Below are 22542 nucleotides of genomic sequence, written 5' to 3'. Positions count from 1 at the left end.
TATAGTTCCAAAAACCACTCTTCACCTTTATGGCTCCTCACCTGTGCATGAGAAGCATTCTCTTCACAGAGATGCTCTTCATCACTTAGCAGCTCTACCTGCCTTGGCGTCATAATCCTTCCCTCCAGCACATCCACAATCTCACCTTTTACACTCTGAAGCAGTCAACTTTGTTGCACAATGCTCAACAATTTTTGTTTACTGTACCTCTAAGCTCACCACTAGCACCTCTCTAGTCCTCGACAGCGTACAACGGCACCTTGCTATCCACCGACATGATGTCACGTGAATTTTTTCTGAATTACTCTTTTGATGGCGCTCTGCTGCTCGATATCAGGCGATCAGGTAAATTACTGGACTACTCAGGTATGATATGTAATCAGGTATACCATTGAACCACAATTCGTAGTCCCGGCAAAAAACAAAAAATAATTATAAAAGTGAACACTATATATATACACCGTCTCTCTGGACTTGAATTGCAGCGTATGGCATTTACTTAAAATATCTATAGATATCAGGCAAATCTACTCACACCAAAAAGAGTCATAAATTATTTTAAATAATCAAAGCACCGGTCTCTTCACAGAATGGTGGTAGCATTGATGATAATCTCACAGATTATCAAAACGCATTCCTCTTGTACCTAGTTAGTTCAGTGTTTCATATGGCTTCCACTAGCAATACAACCTGCAGACATATTCCTTCCTCATCGTATAATAAGATTCTATCTGCCACCACGGCATTGATACTGAGACAAATTCAGCTTCTTACTCGTCCACTCACATAGAATTCGTCAGCCTTTACCACATTATGACACAAAAGCTGTTGAAGTAAGCGATGATAAACCACTGGAATGTGTTGTAAAAATATTCCTCGAAGATCCTGGATGCAGAAAATACCTAACTACATTTATTATTATGGGCAGCAAAATCAAGGATTAAGAAATATTGCTTGTGGCTATATTTCACAATGTCAGGGATTGCCACATTTTTTTTTCCTTCTTCAGATAACACCATTTATCTCTGGTCTTCAATCTAATTTGTCTTAATTTATCGTGATCTTTATAATAATCACTCGAAAGATTAGTTGAGCTTCGAAGTGCTACGAAGTTCTTTACAACAGCAATAACATTGGATTGCGAAGTTACGAAGCTCGTAAACTGTATAATTAAGAAAGACAATATCACAATGATCTAGAAAGATGTACGGGTTTCGTAAATGGAGACGGTTTTGCTTGATGACTTTTGTTCCAACTTACGACAGTCCTCACCAACGCCGTTTGCCACAATACTGGGAAAATACCCCATGGGGATCACTTGTCTCACGCCTCTATAGACCATACTTCATACCAACACAGTTTGGCCCCCAAAATCCTCACTCTGGACATTCAATGTGGACATTGAGCACTTTAAGCTCAATAAACACAGCGAGTGTACAGCGTTCGAGTGCAACAGGGTCAAAGGTCAGGTTCAAAGGTCTGGGTCAAAGGTCAGGGTACGCTTCACCTAAAGGTCATGTCCTATACTCGTATTGTCAAGTCACAACTCAAGAACAGTGAAAACAGAACAGATATAGATATTTACAGTGTCAATGAAATATTACTTGGATTAAAGGATTACACAACAACAAAAACCCAAATGAAAAAAAAACTGAATTAGGATCATTTGGGTATATTTTTTTTTTCTCCGGCCACAGAAGTAACACTCTTCACAGTGTAAAAAATCCTTTTACCTTGACTCTTTCCCAGACACTTAAGAATTTGTTCACTCTGAAGCTGAGTGAGATATACACGCGAGGAAATGTTGCTTCCGTCGCTACTTGAAGATCTCTTAACTCTCTAAATTTTATTTGTATCTAGGCTACTGTCTCTCACCCGTATAATAAATCGTGCAAAAAATCAAACAAGAAAAAGAAATAGAAAATTGGAGCTATCTCTGCTGACATAACTGAACAGATTAAAAACTTGGCTCCTAGAGGACTCACTCACTCTCTCTCTCTCTCTCTCTCTCTCTCTCTCTCTCTCTCTCTCTCTCTCTCTCTCTCTCTCTCTCTCTCTCTCTCTCTCTCTCTCTCTCTCTCTCTCTCTCTCTCTCTCTCTCTCTCTCTCTCTGGAGAGAAGGGACTTCGTGACACACCACCAACATGGGTTCAGGGATGGTAAATCTTGCTTCATTGATTTAATAGAATTGTATGATCAATAAAAAGATTAAGCAAGAAAGGGGCAGACTGCATTTTCTTGGACTGTCGGAAAGCCTTTGCCACAGTACCCCATAAGAGGCTGGTGCATAAGTTGAAGAAACAGCCAAAAACAACTGGTAGCGTGCTCCAGTGGATATAGGCGTACCTAAGCAATAGGAAGCAGAGAGTTACAGTGAGGGGTGAGACCTCAAATTGACGTGAAGTCACCAGCGGAGTCCCACAGTGTTCTGTACTTGGACCTATCCTGTTTCTGATATACGTAAACGTTCTCTCGGAAGGTATAGACTCATTCCTCTCAATGTTTGCTGACGATGCCAAATTATGAGAAGGATTAAGACAGAGGAGGACAGGTTGAGGCTTCAAGAAGACCTGGACAAACTGCAGGAATTATCGAACAAATGGTTGTTAGGGTTTAACCCGAGAAAATGTAATGTAATGAAGATAGGTGTAGGGAGCAGGAGGCAAGATATAAGGTATCATTTGGGTGATGAAATACTTCAAGAGTCTGAGACAGAGAAAGACCTGGGGGCTGATATCACGCCAGACCTGTCCACTGAAGCCCATACCAAGAGGATAACATCAGCGGTATATGCCAGGCTGCCCAACATAAGAACGGACTTTAGAAACTTGTGTAAGGAATCATTCATAACCTTGTATACCACATATGTCAGACCAATCCAGGAGTATGCAGCTCCAGCATGGAGTCCATATCTTGCCAAACATAAGACTAAATTTTAGAAAATTCAGAGATTTGCCACCAGACTAATACCCGTACTGAGGGGGTATGATCCACGAGGATAGACTACAAGAATTAAACCTCGCGTTGCTAGAAGACAAAAGAGTTAGAAGGGACATGATCACCACATACAAGACTCTCAGAGGAATTGATAGGGTAGATAAATACAGGTTATTTAACACTATGGGCAAGCACACCAGGAGAAACAGGTGGAAATGGAGTGCTCAAATGAGCCATAGTCCAATTAGAAAGAACTTTTTCAGTGTCAGAGTAGTTAACATATGGAATGCATTAGGCAGTGATGAGGTGGAGGCTGACTTCATACACAGTTTCAAATGTAAATATGATAGAGCCCAGTAGGCCCAGGAATCTGTACATCAGTTTATTAACGGTTGAAAGGTGGGACCAAAGAGTCAGAGCTCCACTCTCGCAAGCACAACTAGGTGAGTACAACTAAGTGAGTACACACACATAATTTACATACACATGCACATGGCGCAGAATAACCTAAATAGTGCCTGGCCCCAAGCCTAAATTCCAACAAAATATTTTATCTAATGGTATTCGTCTGCTTTATTTAACACACTTTAGACCCCATTTTTTTATTATAGAGCTGAGTTAAGAGGACGGTGCTAAGGAATGGAATAAATTCTCGTGTTCACAGGAAGGTGACAACATTAATCTTCCCAGGCATTAGGACCCTGTGACAGTTTGAGATTAATTAAGCTTCATTTACACTCAGGATATTTGTTAAGTACTAAATATATCAAACCCAAAGCAATGGATTCATGTGGGATGAATTTAGCCATAGAAAAGACCTGGGTAAATATTGGTTTCGGAATAGGATAGTAGATTAATGGAACACATTGCTTAATAACGCAACAGACGTGAGAAGTTGCATGATTGTTGCAGGTGTAGGATAGGTCTATTGCACTATTGCACTATCCTCTCTTCTTATATTTTTATCTATCCCCTTTAGTCTTTCATTCCTAAAAAAATTGAAAACATTTCCTCTAAGCTTTTTCATGCAATAAATGACCAATGCCTCAACAATACTCTCATTCTTCTACGTATCCTTCCATTTACACCAACACCCACTCACATACTAACACGCTTTCTAAATTCTCATTGCCATCTCATTACTCTTGCACTTCTCATTACCTCACACACCTATTGCAATCAACCCTACCACCTTCACACACACCGTGAACCTATAAACTCATAATACACCTCTCATTATTCCTCACTACTCTTCACATCCCTTTCATCCTTACTATTTCCCCCCCACGACATAATTATCCTACGTTTTCCCATTCCCCTAAATCACTTCCATCCTTCTCAAAAATCCTATATTCTCTCCTATTTCCTACACCCATTCATGACTCGTCAAACCTATTTCATATGTCCCCCAGACCTGTCTATAACTCCCCAAAATCCCCCTTAACCTCAAGCCCTCCCCCTCAGCACCCCACTCACACCCCCCCCCCTCCCGCCCACCCTGACAATACCCCCCTAGCTCTCCATCTACCTCCCCCCCTTCCACAAACCCCCCCACCCCACCCCACCCCACTCGACCTAGAAGCACCAGTAAGATGTCTGGTTCAGCAGACTCCTCGGTCAATGACCTGAGAGTAGAGGAGAAAGTGAGTGTGTGTGTGTGTGTGTGTGTGTGTGTGTGTGTGTGTGTGTGTGTGTGTGTGTGTGTGTGTGTGTGTGTGTGTGTATGATTAGGTGTACAAAAACTCCCTTTAAATTGAGTGAGTACGCACACGAATACTCATTTGTACATGTGTGTGACTCCTTTCATGAGTTCATGAGTAACTCACAAGAACGTGTTGTGCAGGGAAAGTTGAGTCCTCTCTCCTGGCTTCTAATTATAGTACAGTAAGGTGGGAAGTTGTCGAGTAGGATCGAAAGTATGTATATGGATGTAAACCTTTGTTTCAAGGACGGGTACGTAAGGTTTAATTTAAGCACCAATTTTATAAGCAGGCAGAGAGAGAGAGAGAGAGAGAGAGAGAGAGAGAGAGAGAGAGAGAGAGAGAGAGAGAGAGAGACAGAGAGAGAGAGAGAGAGAGAGAGAGAGAGAGAGAGAGAGAGAAAGAGATAGAGAGAGATTTTAAGCATTTACACTGCTATTATATATATATATATATATATATATATATATATATATATATATATATATATATATATATATATATATATATATATATATATATATATATTTATATGTGAGTGTATGTATGAGGCTGAAGGCTAGACACTTAAGGAAAGACTTCTCCAACTTTGTGCAAGGAAAGGGAAATGTTGGAGGAGAGGGAAGGATAGAAGGGAATAAAGGGAGAGAGCAGAAGATAGTCCTCCTCATTTATAACGTAGGAGGATGACGAAAACACATTAGGGAGGATACCAAAAGAATTATCCCAAATTTTCTGCTTTAACTTTGAAACAACATGAATTCGCCTTGCAAAAAAAAAGAGGTGGCTTTTATTTAATTTATTTATATAAGGAGCCAGGGAAAAATCTGTTGAACTTGAGAGTTGACCTGGGACACCGAATACTCTTGATGTAGCAATGACATCAATATTGTGTTATTGTGAACCTATAGATTCTCTATCCACCTCATTATTTATTTACATTCCTATCATCCCTACGTTTGGCAAAGTCTAATAGAAGTCTATTATACTAGACTAATAGGCTAATAGAAGTATATAATTTTAAATACAGAAGTCTAATAGTGGAGGCTAGAATTCATTATTAGATTTAGTGGAATAAATAAATAGTAACCATTGTTACTATTTGACTCCAATTTAGTAGGTATTCTCTAGCCCAGTTTGGCATTCTTCCTATTTTCATTGCCTGTTTTGAGGTTTACATTAGAGTGTTTTGATATTGTACAGTGGCAAAAAATATGCTAGTAGTCAATCCAATTTTTCTTTGTTTTATTGCTGTCCATCTTATTGAACTCGAAGAGGTTAATCAAGTGAGATAATCCTCTCTGTAAATCCATGCTGGTTTTTGGACAAGGCGTTTCGTTTCTAAAGACCTTTACTCGCCAGATTATTCACTCCAGTGTCTTACAGAATATACATGGAGGTGCTACTGGTCTTTAGTGCATTACCTCCTTTTTATCTCTTTTTCTTAAATATGAGTTCTCTATTTACTGTCTTCCAGCTGTCAGGTAGCTCCCCCCTCATAATTTGAAAATTACATTATAACTTTACTCATTCCTACTGTCTCATCTGCCTCTCTGAGGGATTACTGAACAACCAGTTATCTCAATACTCCAAAATGTTTACACTTTCGATCCCATTATAAGAATGCATGGGTTACAATGTCCCTAAAGTAACCCATGTAACAATGTTACATGGGTTATATATCCTTAAAGATATGGGCATCTTAATGATATGGGCGTATGCCCTAATCATCCTAGATGTATCCCCAAAACTGCTAGAATCACCCCTGGATCTAGAATCTATAGCTGTGTGGAATGTGAGGGGAGCTAACGAAGATCGAAATATTGATGGAAATAGTGATATTTTGAAGGAGGAATGCTTGAAATGGGCTTTTTGTAATAATTAAAGTGGTACGTATAAAGTGGTACGTATATTGCTTTTTGAGCAGTTCAAGCTGCTTGTGTGTGACTTTGAAAGAGTGAAGGAAGAGCTGCAGTGAATGAAAGTGTTCCTTATATTAGCAGAACTAAATATTAAACATTTTATATTTTTGATTACCCCAGAGAATCTCTGGGATAATTTTGGAGAGTAAATTTGGAGTAAAAATTCTCCATTTTTTCCATTTGGTAAAAATGGAGAATTTTTAATACCCAAAATTTAAAAAAAATCGTTGTTGTCGGTGATTGGAGTTGTAAAGTATTAATTAATGATGTGATATAGGGGTCAGCGGTGAATTGGGAATGATTAATAATATCTGCAGAGGGAAAGATTTGTTCACTGAAAGATAGTCACGTAATACCATTTTATATTTAAAACGAAAAGGAATACAAAAATTATATAGGAATATACCTAATTACACGTCATTTTAGAGTAAGTAATTAGAGAGACGAACAGAATCTGATAACATAATTGCGGACAGACACACACGTGTTAAACTCTGTGTGTGTGTGATAAGAATATGAAAAGCTTTTCCTGGTGATATGATAGTGTTAGTGTTAATTCACAGGACTCGTTTTGTCCAGATCCCAATCTAAAAATTACTAGGTTGAGAGATTCCAGTAAAGTATTGTGAAAAGTATCTGGGATCTGGGATTGGATATTATATCCCCAAAGGTCCCACTTGTCCATTTTTCTTATGCTATTAGGGAGGCCTGAAGATCAGAACAAAGGTCATCATTATCGAATTGGGTCATCTTGATACCTGGTAGAAAGTAATGTTATTTAACAGTGTCTGAGTTTGTATGGATATGAACTTAGGGGCTTATAAAATGGTGGATCATAAAACGATATCATGTTATCATTATGAAATGATAACATAACTGGTCAACAGAATAACACAACTGGTCAGCAGGATAGCACAGCAGGTCAGTACGTAGACCATCTGCTGGATATTTGTAATGATAAAGGAACAATGTCACAGAGGGATTACTGGTCGGGATTTTGAGACCAATTAAATTTAATTAGTAATTAATTATATACGATATGAGCCGTGTGTGTGTGTGTCGAGTCACTTTCAGTCAGGTAAGACCCCAGAATCCTGTGACATAGAATGCTGAGGGAATGCCAATATGTCCAACGAGGCGATACCTTACCTGGAGGTTACCTTTAGATGGTTTCGGGGCTTAGCGTCTCCGCGGCCCGGTCCTCGACCAGTTCTCCTTGTCACTGGACTGATCAACCAGACTGGTGGACGCAGCTGCTCGCAGCCTGACGTATGAGTCACAGCCTGGTTGATCAGGTATGATTAGACTTTTTCATCGTTACTCCTAATTGTTTCATCATCCTAATTTTGTGACATATATTTACTTTATAGTATATCATCTTTTTGATTTTTAGTCAAATCTCACATATATATATATATATATATATATATATATATATATATATATATATATATATATATATATATATATATATATATATATATATATATATATATATTGGCCGTCATCTGTTTTCTACTTTCCAATATATGTTCTTAAGTTTGAGGGGGGAAATCTACTGGACAACAGCACTTGCCACAGCCTTATACCGGTAAATAACGGGGATCTGCAGGAGAGTGGCCTCGGTACTCCACACACAATGGAGATTAAGATAGAGAAGTATCTCTCTGCAGCTATTGTTTACTGACTGGCCAGAAGTTGCACAGAGAAATTTTCCTTTTTCTTGAGGGATCGTTTGGTTGCAGAATATATATATGTATATATATATATATATATATATATATATATATACTACCTCACTACCAACTTGTCTCAACTGCTGTAGCTGTTCTGAATCACCACTAAGTTCAGCACTCAAGTTACTCCTCGGGTTGAGTACCCCGGCTCACTCTTCACACTCGTTCTCGAAGAAGAAGAAACAGTACTTAAAGTTTTGTGAAATACTGTTATGAAAAGATCAAGCTGTAACTACGGTCAGCTGTTGAAACATAGTTAAGCACTCGAAACCAATACTGAGAGACCCGGGTACAGCCGGATACCCCAATTAGTATGCGATAAATGATTAGCTGGCCTACTAAATGGTGTTCTACCTTAAAAAGGTAGAAACAGGGCTAAATTTTCCTTCCTAAAATGGTTAACTGAAGATATGAAAAGGCATTTGATACCTCAGGCAATTAGCTGTTAATGTTAGTCAGTTAGTTGCTCATATTCCTAACTGGTCGGTTGTCTGGATGGGTGACTGGTTGATTGGATAGGTGACTGGTTGATTGGATAGGTGACTGGTTGATTGGATAGGTGACTGGTTGATTGGATAGGTGACTGGTTGATTGGATGGGTGACTGGTTGCTTGGATGGGTGACTGGTTGCTTGGATGGGTGACTGGTTGCATGGATGGGTGACTGGTTGCTTGGATGGGTGACTGGTTGCTTGGATGGGTGACTGGTTGTCTGGGTGGATGACTGATTGCTCATATTACAGATTAAATGGCTCGCTGGGAGGCTGAATACCTGGGTGGCTGACTGTCCGGGTGACTGCCGGAGTGGGTAGCTGGCTGGCTGAGTGGTTGGATGACTGGCTGGCTGCTATATGCTGCCAGTGAGGGGTCACTGACCCCCAGCGAGCCCTCGACCACTCCTTGACTCCTAATGCTGCCATTTTCTTGCTTCCGTTCTCACAACGGCTGCCGTTATCGCCGCCACTCTTGCCGTTATTGTTCCCGTTACTGCCTCCACTGTTATCGGCATTGCTATAAATTTGACCGTTATTGCTACCACTGCCACAACGACTATTATCACCACCACTACTTTGTGTCTATTATTGGATGGAAAAATAGGTTCTCACGTTATTTTCTAATTGATGAGGATCTGTTTGGACACAGTAGAAGGTGTCAGTGATGGTGACAACCTCGCCAGGGGCAACAACCTGTACGAGGGCCCCCCTACCTGTAGGAGGGCCCCCCTACCTGTAGGAGGGCCCCCCTACCTGTAGGAGGGCCCCCCTACCTGTAGGAGGGCCCCCCTACCTGTAGGAGGGCCCCCCTACCTGTAGGAGGGCCCCCTACCTGTAGTAGGGTCCCTACCTGTAGGAGGGCCCCCTACCTGTAGGAGGGCCCCCTACCTGTAGGAGGGCCCCCTACCTGTAGAAGGCCTCATCAGCACCTGTCTCTCACGCCGCTGCGGCCGCCAGGAAAGTGCACCAGCCTTCCTATAGCATATGTTAATTAGAGGAGCTCCTCTAAAATTCTAAAATTCAAAAATTCTAACTTCTAAAACATATTTATTTTCTGGCATAACTAATAGAAAGCGGCTGGCAGTCTAAGATCAGTCGATGCACTCTAGGGTTCAATATCACTACGTAATTAATATAATTTAGAAGAAACAATAATATTGCTTTGTTAAATGTCGTTGATTTAACAAAATTGATTTAAATGTCGTTGATTTACTATACATGTGTGTGTGATGGTATATCGTTAGGATGTGAGGTTCTCTCTCTGCTGGGCACTGACCTGAGGCATGGTTCCTCTTGATGATGTCAATAAACTATAAATATTCAACATTGTACAATTGAGTTACTCACTGGACATTTAGTACTGGCATCACTATAACCTTCGGTAAGATCTGTGTTCTTGTTAACCCCCTAATTTTAACAACTTGTACACTGTAACCCCTTTGTAATAGTTGAGAAATATTTAGAATATAATGAGACACATGATATCCCAAACATGGGGCAGTAGAACTGTTTGTGTGTGTCTGTGTATCATCGTATGTGTATCTATGTATCAAACCAATTTTCCCTGCCACGACACACTGCAACCTGAAACCAATTTTTCTTTATTCATGCCTGGCAGTAGACTGCCTGGTAGACTGCCAGCCTTTCTGCCCGAAACGCTGCGCGTACTAGTGGCTTTACAAGACTGTAATTACCATTTTATGTATCCTCACATTCCCAATGTACCTTCTTGTATATGCATAAATAAATAAATAAATTAATAAATGCCCAACCAGGAGGCGGGGTATGAAGAACTTGAGTTCACTTCCTCACAGTCACGAATGGGTAAGCACTTATAGGGTAGCACTAAATAAAGTATTCAACTCTGCTTTAACTGAAAACTAGACAACTCTGAATATAAATTTGTATTCGAAACTGCGAATATATGCATCTATGCAATTGCAATGCATCTTCTTGGTGTTGGAAACTATTCAGTATTGCAAGATTTAATGAAATGCTTTATATCAATGCAAACCACTTAAATGCTTTGCTTTATCTTTATTGTTTGATCCTTCGTAAAGAACTAACACTTTGAACAAATTATTGTTCATAGAACTGGTATGCAATGCAAAGACCGGGCCGCGGTGACCTTGATCCCCGAAATCAACGCAAGGTAATCAGTAAACGATCTCTTGTTACTTGTTAGGTTTCCATATTGGCATTACCAGTGTCTGCACAGGAGCTATTCTGCCACCTATTATGTGTTTCCAATCTTGATACACTGTCAAAGCAGTTTAGACTCGATAGAGCTTGCTACATCACAGGTTATTCACACATGAGCTGGCTTTATTAGCAGCAACCTCAGGTGCTATGGAATCATTTATAGACATATGGTGAAGGTAATATTCCTAATGCAAGCACATATTCAGTTATGGCAGATATGAGGTGTTTGTTTTTAACTCATTGAAATCGCTTTAACCAGAACTGGAATGAAAGCAAATCGAGCGATTCTTAGAAAATGCCCAAATAAATCAAAATTGACTTCATGGATAAAAGATCAAATCATTTTTTGTTTAAATATACATTCCGAAAAGCATCTGGGTCAACATTATATCCTTAAAAGGCTCGTTTGTAAACAAAAAAAAATATCTGATTGTATTAGAGACCTTAAAGTCGGAACAATGGTCATACTATATAGAGAAATACCAACATGAGCGCTGGTTCTTAAATTGCAGACAATGTTTTACCTGTAAGAGTTTGACCAACTCTTAAAGGTACGCGGGGAAAAGTCAGTGCAGTTGTCGTGACACGAAAGTTTAATTTTGTTGTTGTAGTTCTTGGAGTTCGTGTAAACAGCTGTAAAACATCTATTCGTGTAAACAGCTGTAAAACATCTATTCGTGTAAACAGCTGTAAAACATCTATTCGTGTAAACAGCTGTAAAACATCTATTCGTGTAAACAGCTGTAAAACATCTATTCGTGTAAACAGCTGTAAAACATCTATTCGTGTAAACAGCTGTAAAACATCTATTCGTGTAAACAGCTGTAAAACAGCTATTCGTGTAAACAGCTGTAAAACATCTATTCGTGTAAACAGCTGTAAAACATCTATTCGTGTAAACAGCTGTAAAACATCTATTCGTGTAAACAGCTGTAAAACATCTATTCGTGTAAACAGCTGTAAAACATCTATTCGTGTAAACAGCTGTAAAACATCTATTCGTGTAAACAGCTGTAAAACATCTATTCGTGTAAACAGCTGTAAAACATCTATTCGTGTAAACAGCTGTAAAACATCTATTCGTGTAAACAGCTGTAAAACATCTATTCGTGTAAACAGCTGTAAAACAGCTATTCGTGTAAACACCTCTTGTCTCTATCCACCAGACCGAACTATTTATCTAGCTCCTTGCACCTCTAAATGTGCACATATATCCAAACCGGACGAATGATTCCTTATTACCCTAATTGCGTTTAATTCTCAAAGACACACACACTTGTATAACGCTTGTGTCTGAAGTTACCTTGAGATGAGTTGATCTTGGTGCTTACCGTCTCTGCGGCCCGGTTCTCTGCCTCCTGGTCGAGGACCAGGCTAGACACAGACACCAAAATATTATTAACGTGTCTATAATTGTTAATTGCATATGGGTTGCATCTCATGTTAGCCTCTGAATTCATAATAGAATTATGTTACGACCTCACCGAGCCAGAAGCCACCACTTATATATATATATATATATATATATATATATATATATATATATATATATATATATATATATATATATATATATATATCAAATTTAACACCATCTGATAGTCTTCCTACTTTTGATTTCTCTGACTTTGCATCATAGTGTTTTTATTAGTTTGAATGGCGTAGATGGGCGGAATATATGCTATTTCTTAGACCTCACACAACGTGGGACGAGCATCGTACCCCGGCCGTTGCTCATGTTGCATGCAAACACCTCTCGTCTGCGTCATTTCGTGCGCATTGCACGGCGTTACACGCATTAGATCTGTCCGCGGGGACAGACACAATAGGGAGGGGAGGCGCAAGCGTTCTTCAGAGCGCTTGCTGTCCATGAAATAGGAACACTAGAAACATATAATTTTCCTAGTGGTCGTTGGAAGAAACGTAAGATTTCATGTTTCTAGTGTGGCCGAACACCACACGGAACAAAATGTTAACGTACTTAACCTGTAAGGTAATGACGTTTGGTTACTACAGTCAGCATTGAATACGCTCTCGTTTCAGGCACTTCTCTTTGCTCTATTGTGAAGACCTCCTGGATACCTTGTTAAGCACCTGCTTGTCATTCTCAGTAAGCTTTCCTTCCAATTTTCTTAACTGCATTGCCTGTTCCTTCACTGTTGTCTTTCCCTCCTGATGTGGCAGTAAAGTAGTTCGGTTTTTGTCTGCTTTATTTCCTAAGTCATCTTTAGTGTCTCTCCGCTTCTCTTCTCACTCTTGGCTACCCATTCGAGACTCTTTGGTATCATTCTCTGATCTCTTGTGTTATTCTTGTAGTTTCGCCGTGGCTTTGTAGTTAGTTGATGTGTCTCCTTATACCCCTGACTATACCATGATCTCTCCATTGTATTTTTGTTTTTAACTTGGACAGGAAGAGCATTGTCTGCTGCTTCCTGGCACTTTGAAACGAAATAGTCCATCATGTCTTGTACAGACCTTTCTCTGAGTTATGGCCCCAGATTCCCTCTGTCCCTTCCTTACTGCTGTGAGCTCTTGTTCTCCGGGGGGGGGAGAGGGAGAGAGAGAGAGAGAGAGAGAGAGAGAGAGAGAGAGAGAGAGAGAGAGAGAGAGAGAGAGAGAGAGAGAGAGAGAGAGAGAGAGAGAGAGAGAGAAAGAGAGAGAGAGAGAGAGAGAGAGAGAGAGAGAGAGAGAGAGAGAGAGAGAGAGAGAGAGAGAAGAGAAGAGAGAGAGAGAGAGAGAGAGAGAGAGAGAGAGAGAGAGAGAAAGAGAGAGAGAGAGAGAGAGAGAGAGAGAGAGAGAGAGAGAGAGAGAGAGAGAGAGAGAGAGAGAGAGAGAGAAAGAGAGAGAGAGAGAAAGAGAGAGAGAGAGAGAGAGAGAGAGAGAGAGAGAGAGAGAGAGAGAGAGAGAGAGAGAGAGAGAGAGAGAGAGAGAGAGAGAGAGAGACAGACAGAGACAGGTCAGAAAGAAGGAGGTTCAAGGGGGCCGATTCGCTGACCGGACACGTGAGACTGAAGAGATGAGAAGAGACTACAGGATCGACGCCCCATCGTCAACGGGTCGTCTATTGATTACCTTGCACAGACACGCTCTCTCTCTCTCTCTCTCTCTCTCCCGTGCATATTCTTGCGCGCCTCACCCCCACAGACACATACATACCTGCACAGAGGAGATAAACACACCGCTCTTGTGCCAGGTAAGTTACGGGCTCACCATAGCCCGTGCTACTTGCCCCGCTCTTGTGCCAGGTAAGTTACGAGCTCACCATAGCCCGTGCTACTTGGAACTTGTTCCGAGTAGCTGAATCTATAACAACGAGGTAAACATTCGGGCCCAAGAACTAGAACACAACCCCCAGCTAATATAAATCATGCACCTCCCCCTCCCCTTTCCCCTGACCCACACCCAACCCTCTCCACACGAACAAGGGGACACAGGTTAGAATCTTAGTACCCATGTGAGCCACAGAGACATTTCACCAAATTGTTTCAGTGTCAGAGTAGTTAACAAATGAAATGCATTAGGATGCGGTGGAGGCTGACTCCATACACAGTTTCAAATGTAGATTTGATAGAACACAAAAGGCTCAAGAATCTATACACCAGTTGAAAGGCGGGACCAAAGAGCCAAAGTTCAACAACCCCCGCAAGCACAACTAGGTGAGTACACGCACACACACAACAACAGCAACTAGGTGAGTATACACATGCACACACATGAGAAGAGTTGCAACAGATGAGGACTGTAAGATTTTCCAATGAGCCTTGAACTGCAGAGTTGGCCCAAGAAATGGCTACTTGAATTCAACACAAGCAAGTGTAAGGTGATGAAAGTAGGAACAGGAGCGAGGCGACCACAGTGCACAATGAGGGGGGAAACTACCTCCCTGTAATGACCTAAAGAAAAGGACCCGGGAGTGGACAAAACACCAAACGTAACTCTGAAGGCTGAAATAAATAGGATAATACCAGCAGCATTCTGTTCAGCAACAAAAGTTCAGAAACCTAACTCAGGAGACAGAGCGCTGTTTCCAATCCATGTAAGACCAGTTTTAGTATATGCCCTCGAAAAAAAAATCCGCAAAAATTTAGAACAAAATTGTAAACCCCAAAAAAGTACTGAAATTTGCAACGAGGCTCGTCCCAGAATAGGGCGGGATGGGGTATGAAGAGTCACTGAAGGAACTAAACCTGAACCCGCAAGTAAAGTTGAGAAAGAGGGGGAGACATGATTGGTACGTGTAAAATACTTAGGTACTTGGCCAAATGAACTAAAGGTGAAATGTCTTAGGAGGTACGGCAGTGTTAGCTGGGTTTTGCGACAGAAAGGAAGCGCATAACAGGAGCAGCAATATGATTGCGGCATACAAAATACTCCAAGTCATCGACAGAATGGAAATAGACAAATTGAATCCAGTTAGACACGGACCGATGAACATCAATGGTAGTTTAAATCCCGTAAGATCTAAATAGAAATCAGGAAGAACGTTTAAAATGTCCGGGTACAGAAGCTGGGCAGGTGTAGGCAGGTGAAGGCAGGTGTGGGCAGGTGTAGGCTGAGCTAAAACATCGACTAATAGCCCTGTGATAAAATCAATTAATAGTTACAGTGACTGACCCCCCCCCCCCCCCCCCGTCACAGGTCTGGAGTTATGCCTCCGCAAACACCACTTGCCAACATCCAGGTAAACAAACAAACACACACACAAACACACACATCAGATAACCCATCAATATGTTTTTTTAACAATTCACAATCATCACAAAGCCATTCACCAATCAGCATTTTTACCCTTTTATATAAGCCCTTCCTGCGAGAAGCAACTGACCTAGATATCCAACCGACCCCCTCTCACCCCCCCCCCCCCCCTCTCTCTGCTCTCTCACCCCCCCCCTACTTCTCCCCCACCCCCCCTGCTCCTGCATCACCCCTCCCCCCAGGAGTTAAAGCCGTGTTGCATGGAGTTGGCTGCGCAGATCCCCCGTAAGGCGTGTTGGGGGGTGCCAGCTGTGCAACCCCCCACACTACATTGCTTTTCTCCACTACAACCACCATCACCCTTGCCACCACTATCACTACCACCACCACTACTAGTATCCCTACCACGTATGAACGCCTTCATGGCAACACACCTTCAGTTCGTACCCTTCACCCCTCCTCCTCCTATCCTCCCCCTTCCCCACCTTTCCCTCCCCACCCTTCCACAAACACAAAAAAACTCTCCCATCCTCCTCCTCCCTCGCTTCTCCCCGTCGACCCTCCTTCCCTACCCCCCCCCCCTCTCCTCTCCCCCACCTAGTCACTCAATGGCCCCTCCCACCCCCCTCTCTCTCCATCCCCACCTGACGCAAGCCCTCCCCCCTACGAAGCCCCCTCCGCCCCCAAGTCCATTCTCTCTCCCAGTCATCGGTCATTGAACCCCCACAAGGACGCTGAATGCTAACCTTGCTTGTAATTCACGTTAACCGTATTTCAGGACGGTGGAGAGGGTGTCGTTGGCCTCGCAGGGAGCTGGACACTCTGCTGGGTAAAGATGGGAGTTCAGATACTGAAGGTAGTGGAGATTATATAAACAGGAGCGCGGTCATCGACCCCTTGCTCTGAGCACGCGCTGGCCTAGTGTGTGTGTGTGTGTGTGTGTGTGTGTGTGTGTGTGTGTGTGTGTGTGTGTGTGTGTGTGTGTGTGTGTGTGTGTGTGTGTGTGTGTGTGTCTACTCACCTATTTGTGTCTGCTGGACCGAGCATTGACTCTTGAATCCCGTCTTTCGAGCATCGGTTGTTTACAGCAATGACTACGGTCCTGTGTGTATGTGTGTGTGAGTGTGTGAATGTTGAAGGATCGAGATTTAGTTCTTGTACCCAGCATTTTCCACGGAGGGTTAGTTATTGTAATGACAGCTGGTCGATTTTTGTTTGTGGCACACATAGTTTTGAAAGCATGCAAAGTTCGCTGCTACAACCTGCCCATTAAGTTCACTCCATTTTCCTTCCACTCTTACGCCTGAAAAAAATAAAAACTTATAAGTTTGAAGAAAACTTAGCCTACTGCTTACCTAAGCTGGAGATTGCCAGAGTTTTATCAAACAGAAATAAAAGATAAGTGATTTCTGGCGCTTTTGACCCTGTCTACTCATCTATTTGTTCTAGTCTATTAACCTGAAGGTACTTTCGGTAGGTAAGATGCAGTTCTCCACCCTTAATCTACTGGTAATTGGCTCTAGAACCTATTGAACCCTGTTACATCTACATATGAAGCTGAGTATGAAGTCTGCATCTACCACAGGCTGCATGACTATCGAAATCGTTAGTTAACAGTTAACTAACAATTTCAGAAACAGTTAACCAATATTTAATAATCACTTCACTTTATAACAATTACCTTTCTTTCTAATGTGTCTGTGGCTCCTCTGGGAACTTTCCATCTGAGTCCCATTGTTCGTGTATCACCCATAATAAATGAACTGTCCCTGTTTGCAGTGTCTATGTTCCACTGAGAATTTTGTAAGTTGTGATCATGTCTCCCTTGCTTCTAACCTTCGGCAAAATTGTGATTAAATCATTTAGTCTTTCTTCTTAACTAATATTTCTGAGATCTGGAATTAGTCTGGAGACGTTCCTCTGAAAATTCATCAAAATTATTTTATGCAAACGATAAGAACCCCATGTTAGTGTGCTGCACATTCCTTAAATGCTCTCACATATGTGGAATAGAAGGTGCTGAACAACTAATTTTTATTCAAATTCCCAATGACAGTTCTCAAGTTGTCCAGCCTTGTATCTGGTGAAATTCATTTGATGTGTTCTTTTGGGGAAAGTTTCAACACCTGATTGTCTCTCTCCCATTCCAGGATGCTTGCCTCTTCCATATGGTCCCTAATTGCATCTGGCCTCCTGTTCCTAGCACCTGTGTGTGTGTGTGTGTGTGTGTGTGTGTGTGTGTGTGTGTGTGTGTGTGTGTGTGTGTGTGTGTGTGTGTGTGTGTGTGTGTGTGTGTGCACGACCGCTCATTTGAACGTTCTCTGTTATACATATATGGTTTACTTCTTCACATATAACAAGATATCTGGGCTGTAGCTCCAAAATAAAGGCTGGGAGATGGCTAATATAATGAAATTATTAATAATAATTATATAGTAATAAAAATAATAATATTATATTATTATAATATCATAATATATATATAATCACAATATTAATCATATTATTCTTATTATTGTAATTATTATTATTATTTCCATTAAAATTAATATTATTACTCCACACACACTCTTCCCTAACATATTATTTTGTTAGCTGACAAATAGCCATCTTTTAGTGTTTATACCCTAGTGGTCTACATTCCCTCGGAACACCCGCAGTAGCTATTATTAGCTACGTGTCTTGCATACCCACCTATTTTCTCAGTGGTCTGAACCCTATCACCCCCTCCCCTGGTTCCTTTCTCATTGGTCTCATATCTATCACCGAATGGTTCCTATCTCAGTGGTCTGATATCTATCACCCGCTGGTTCCTATCTCAGTGGTCTGATATCTATCACCCGCTGGTTCCTTTCTCAGTGGTCTGATATCTATCACCCCTTGGTTCATTTCTCAGTGGGCTGATATCTATCACCCCCTGGTTCCTATCTCAGTAGTTTGATATCTATCACCCCACTGGTTCCTGTCTCAGTGGTCTGATATCTATCACCCCCCTGGTTCCTATCTCAGTGGTCTGATATCTATCACCCTCTGTTTCCTTTCTCAGTGGTCTGATATCTATCACCCCTGGTTCCTTTCTCAGTGGTCTGATATCTATCACCCTTTGGTCCCTTTCCCTTCAGCCTGACCCCTTTATCACCACCCCCCCCCCCAGCTCCCTTCCCAGATTACTTTTCAAGTGGTCTGACCCCTATCACCCCCTGATTACGTCCCCAATGGTCTGACCTCTATGAACCCCAGTTAACATGCCCAGAAGTCTGACCCTTGTAGCTCAGGATTATTTTCCCATTCTAATTCATCCCATCACCCTTGGGTACTTTCCCAGTGGTCTGGGTTCTATGATTCCCTGGTTACATTTCCAGTGGTCATGCAATTCCTTTCCCCTCAATTGGGGAAGTTAGACAGCTAGAGTTAGAGTTGAGGGGGTTACATCCTGGGTTAAGGTCAGTTATTCGACCATAGGGGGAGTGGGGGACCTCGATGCATAAGCCAAACGTATGTATATATATATACAGTCATCCTGTCCCAGACCATATGAATTATTACTATATCCACTGTCTCTTAAACTACTCGTCGTACACAGAGACATCTCATTATCGTGATATATCAATGAGCAAATCCACAGAAGACGTGATGTGGGCTCGAACTTATGCGTTTGGCGTTCCCAAGCACGCGGTCTAGTCGACTGCACTACGACATGGTCAACAGAACTGCAACCTGAGGTACTACTGCTGGTTACTGGAACTATGAGGCCTTGTTATAATATGTTGGAGGTTGTAAATGAATGATTTCTCCCCAAGCTACTTATCATGTACTCACCTAGTTGTATTTACCTAGTTGTGCTCATCTAGTTGTTCGAATCCAAAGTTGAACTTTGGCTCTTTGGTACCCGCTTTTCAGCTGCTGTCAATCAACTGGTGTACAGATTGTTGAGCTATTTGGGCTCTGTCAAATCTACATTTGAAATGGTGTATCGGGTCTACTTCCATCACATTACTGCCCCGTGTGTGTGTGTGTGTGTGTGTGTGTGTGTGTGTGTGTGTGTGTGTGTGTGTGTGTGTGTGTGTGTGTGTGTCCCCTATTTGTACTCACCTAGTTGTGCTTGCGGGGGTTGAGGTTTGTCTCTTTGGTCCCGCCTCTCGACCGTCAATCAACTGTTGTACAGATTCCTGAGCGTGTGTGTGTTTACTAGTTGTGTTTTTACGGGGGTTGAGCTTTGCTCTTTCGGCCCGCCTCTCAGTTAAGCGGGCCGAAAGCGGTGTGCGTGTGCGTGTGTGTGTGCACGTGCGTGTATGTGTGTGTTTGATTGTTGTTGTCATAATGGACACCCATTTCCAGAGAAAGCTTTCAAATGACTTTGTATTAAGGGGTTAGAGGACCAGGAGAATGTTTACATCCTTCTGTTCGTCAACCTTCTACTACTCACAACATTCTTCCTTATCAAAAGCATATAATATTTAACCTTCACAAATATCACACATTTTAATATTAGTATATTTTGGCAGCAGTCTTTCCTGTAGACAAGTCTTCTAAAGTCACTAAAGATAAGTTACTAAAGTCTTTGAAAATCGAAGCTGTTTGAACTCTGTTCAGTTATAGTTGTGTGTGTGTAAACTAAAGTCTTTGAAAATGTAATAAGTTTTACGAAACGCGTTCAAGTGTCGCGTCAGACTAGAAATAAAAATGAATTTTGGAGAATTGATTTTTCAGTTTCCATCAACAGTGAAAAGAAATATAAGAAACATAGAGAAAATTCGTGTTAGAATTATTAATCTTACTTTTTCGGTCAGATTTAATAAAATATCGCACACTAAATGTTTTAGTAAGTAACCTCAAACCGTCTTAGCATTGATCCTAAGAACTTCATTGGTACAAGAAAATAATTGCGGTTAAGACACTCGTTAAATGTTATTTTCATTGGTCGAATTATTGGTACATTAATCATGAAATTAATATCTCCGGAGGAAAGGCTATTGCCCTAATGAGTACAGTTGGTAATGGTGAGAAATAGGTCAGCGTTTCCGTGGTCATATACACATGACCTCTGAAGCCTATCAGGAGTCAGGTATTTCCTCTGAGAGCTGAATCCTTTCTAAAGATGACAATCGCTTCTTGAAGGTAAAATGTCATACAATAGGAGCATAAGTATGAATACACCTTCTTATACTTTCTTAGTACTTCCAATGCAATCAAACTTCAGCTCCTGAGCACCTCCTTTCAATACCTCCATTTTCTACTGCAGTGATTACATAAATATATCCCTTCCATATATTCTTTGAAGACAAGGGATTTAGTTAGCATGTACTATACTATTTTCCTTTTTCTTATTGTTCTTATGGATTATAATTACTTTCTTGTATGTCTATGGCTCATCTATGTGTCTGTCTTCCTCCCGGTAATCTAACCTTCTTTGTTTTACTAAATAACACCAAATATATTCATTTGTGTGTGTGTGTGTGTGTGTGTGTGTGTGTGTGTGTGTGTGTGTGTGTGTGTGTGTGTGTGTGTGTGTGTGTGTGTGTGTGTGTGTATGTGTGTGTGTTGTAAGAGGTTCCAGGGTCGAGCACTGTCCATAAACTTCGTCTGTCGACCATCATTAATTCAATGAAGTAACTCTTATTTTCACTCGTTTTCTTATTATTTCCACATATAAAGTTCAGTGTCGAATTAGCTTCGTTATAATCACCTCATAAAATCCGTTCCACTTATTTACGACGCAGAGATTGAAAAGTTCTTTCTGACATCTCTGTGGCCCATTTGTGTGTTCAGTTTCCAATTATGTCCTCTAGTTCCTGTGTTCCTAAACTTGGTCATTGCTTGTATATCTATCTTTTTATGTTCTCCTTAGTATCTTGTACGTCGATTTCATGTCTGCTTATTCCTTCTTTCTTTCAGTGTAGTTAGGCCCAGTTCCCTAAGACATTCTTCATAGTTCAGACCCCTCATGTCACGAACAAGTCTTGTTGCATATTTTTAGACTTTTAATAATTTTGTTTTGTTCTTCTTTAGGTAAGGGCTCCATGCAGGTGCAGCAAACTCAATGACAGGTCTACCAAAAGATGCATACAGCGCCAGGAAGGGATCTTTTTAGAAGTTCCTAAAGGATAACCTGGACGTTTGCCAGTATGGCATATGCTGCCCTCGTCATTCTGCTGATGTGTGCCTCTGGTGTTCGATCCCAAGTCATGTCCACTCCTGAGTCTTTCTCCTTTGCAGAAGCTGGAAGTTGCCTTTCCTTCATCCAATATCGTATATTGAGGAGTTCTTGTTCCAACTCCTATCCACATAACCTTGCATTTGTCAGGGTTAGAGTCTAACAGCCATTTCTCAAACTATCACTGGAGATTGTCTGGGGTCATTTTGTAATGGTCTACAGTAACTCCTCAGTTCTGAATCGCCGCATGGGCTTTGCATCGTCAGCAAACATGGATAAGAATGATGTTTACGACGTCAGTTGGATCGTTCACATATATAAGGAACAGGATGGGTTCTAGTACCCACCCTTGAGGTACTCCACTCGTTACCTCTCTCTCCATTCTGATAGCTCTTGCTATGGCTCTTTGCCTTCATCCTGATAGGTACTCCCTTATCCAATTAAGCACTTTTCGGAGGATGGAGTGTCAAACGCTCACTGGCAATCCAGTAAAATGCAGTCTGCCCAGCCTTCTCTATCCTGTTTGATTTTTGTCATCTTGTTAAAGAACTCTAATACGTTAGTAAAGCAAATTTTCCCTTTCCTGAAACTATGATGATGTTCCAGTGTAACCTAGAATTGTAACAAGGATCCACAGTAACCGTAACAACGTAATGGGATCCCCAGCCAACGTAACAACCATGGTAGTGGACAGGATAGCGAC

This window comes from Procambarus clarkii, chromosome 53, assembly GCF_040958095.1.
Source record: "Procambarus clarkii isolate CNS0578487 chromosome 53, FALCON_Pclarkii_2.0, whole genome shotgun sequence".
Lineage (NCBI taxonomy): Eukaryota > Metazoa > Arthropoda > Malacostraca > Decapoda > Cambaridae > Procambarus > Procambarus clarkii.
This window is presented reverse-complemented; position numbering follows the sequence as displayed.